Source organism: Sapajus apella, unplaced genomic scaffold (assembly GCF_009761245.1).
Source record: "Sapajus apella isolate SASKATOON/1434 unplaced genomic scaffold, GSC_monkey_1.0 scaffold12, whole genome shotgun sequence".
Classification (NCBI taxonomy): Eukaryota; Metazoa; Chordata; class Mammalia; order Primates; family Cebidae; genus Sapajus; species Sapajus apella.
In genome coordinates this window covers 34,802,397-34,804,840 of record NW_022436952.1, presented here as the reverse complement: position 1 = coordinate 34,804,840, position 2,444 = coordinate 34,802,397, and positions in this window count along the sequence as shown.

Sequence of the window (2,444 nt, the reverse complement as noted above, 5' to 3'; positions counted from 1 at the left end):
AGATCAAATGAGAAAACACTTTGGATTAAACCTGGAGGACCCAGTAGGGCAAGGCCTTACACACACACACACACGCACACACATATATATAAATATATATGTATACATATTTTATTGCCCTTTAGGTTCTCCCAAAGTGCTGGGATTACAGGCGTAAGCCACCATACCAGCCCGACTATTAATAATAATGTGGATTGGATTAACTACATCTATTATTATAATCAGCAGAGATTTATCAATTATACTTGGGATGCCCTCAAAGGGGTGGCTAGCCAGTTAGATGCCACCAGCCAAATGGCCTGGGAAAACAGGCTTGCATTAGACATGATACTAGCAGAAAAAGGGGACGTATGTGTTATGATTGGTGGGAAATATTGTACTTTCATTCCCAAGAATAATGCCCCAGATGGGACCATCATAAAAGCCGTACAAGGACTGACAACTCTAGCCAACGAACGGGCAGAACATGCTGGAATTCATGACCCACTTATGGGTTGGCTAGAAGTGGGTTTGGAAAATGCAAGGGCATGGTAGTTTCAATCCCTACATCTCTCACAATTGTGGCGGGAATCTTAACTGTAGTGAGATGTTGTATTAGCCCTTGTGTGAGGGGACCAGCACAGAGATTAGCTGAAATAGCTACTAATAAACAAATGCCCATGACTTACCAGGAAAAGAAACTGCTACTATTAGAAACCAAATTAAACTCACTCTTCTATGAGGAAGAAAGTAAACAACTTCTAGAGCAATTTGAGGACCAAAAGGGTTTAAATGAAAATGAGACCTAAAGAAGTAAACAGAAAAGAGGAGGGACCATTTAAAATGTGAAAAAACCTTTTAAATGGTCCATTTTCAAGGCATGATAAGTCTAAGTACTGTCACCCAGCCTGCAAATGTGACAAATTGCATGGCTCATGCACCTAGAAGGTCACAATAAGTAAACGGAATGTAGAGGAGGAGTTAGCCTATAAAAGGGAAGGAACTTTCATTATTGGGAAATCAAAACTTAAGTGGGGAAGGGGACCAGGGTATTGGAAACAGATGCTTGGTGCTGTAAAGAAAAATGAGCACTGAGACAGTAGATTTTTAGCAAAGCAATTTTTACATCCTGGACTGCAGGAAGAGTACCCTTGCTCGCCATCTTGCCACAAGGGTACAATGAACAAAGGAAAAGCAGACATATTTATCCCTTATGCATTTGGGCTTGTCCTTACTGCTGTGTCTGATCTCCATTGGTTGGAGCCAGACCTCACAATCTAAACTAAAACCTGATTGGTTAATAACTTAAAACTTTTTAAACAGGTAAGGGGCATAGGCTGGGAGCACGTTCATCACAAATATCTTGGTTAAAGTACAAGGACATAGAATATACTTCGTGCCTGCAAGCATAGTATGTTTAACAGCTACATAGGATAGGGCTTAACAAAAAGTTATTAGCACACTTAAAATTTATCCTTTAACAAAAAAGAAAACTTTAAAGAGGAACTTTTACTTCCCACAAGGGTATAATCTTATAAAGGGGATAATGAAACTTAGGCGATGTTCAGGAAGATTGTAACCCCATAGTACCCGACCAGTGAGGAACTAGGGGAATGACGTGCATGCTAGGAGATAAATTACCTGTTTTAACTGTCCTGGTTGTGCCTGCCTACTAGACACCCGATCGTGCAAGACTGCCATTAAGTCTCACTTCCACTGTTCTTCATGTCTCCAAGTCCATTCTTTGAGTGTGGACGGGTGAATGTGTATTTCTCACAATCAAATCAAATTGTCTTGTTATAGAGGTTGGGGAACTGACTATGGCCTAGAGAAATTAGATAGCCTGTCTAACACAGCATAGAAGCTACGAACAGAGAAGGATCCAGACCTAGACTGCTCTATGCTGAATATCAGGATGTTTTGACCTTGCCACGACGGACATTTGGGCTGAATAATGATTTGTTGTGGGCAGCTGTCCTGTGCTTTGTAGGATGCTGTATCCTTGGCTTTTCCTCACCAAATGCCAGTGGCAATCCCCTCACAACTAAGGAGTGGTGATAGCCAAAAATGTCTTTAGGCATTGTCATGCATCCTCTGGAGGACAAAACCATCTCCAGTGGAAAACCATTGCTATATAAGGTACTCCTTTGAGGCTGGACATGGTGGCACACACCTGTAATCCTAGCACTTTGGGAGGCCAAGTCAGGCAGATTGCCTGAGCTCAGGAGTTTGAGACTAACCTGGGCAACATCCAGAGAAACTCCATCTCTACTAAAATACCAAAAAAAAAAAAAAAATAATATAATAATAAAAAAAATAAATCAGCTGGGCGTGGTCCCAGCTACTTGAGAGGCTGACATGGGAGGATTGCTGGAACACAGAAGGCAGAGTTTGCAGTGAGCTGAGATCGCACCACTGCACCAGCCTGGGCAATGGGGTGAGACTCTAAAAAAAAAAAAAAAAAA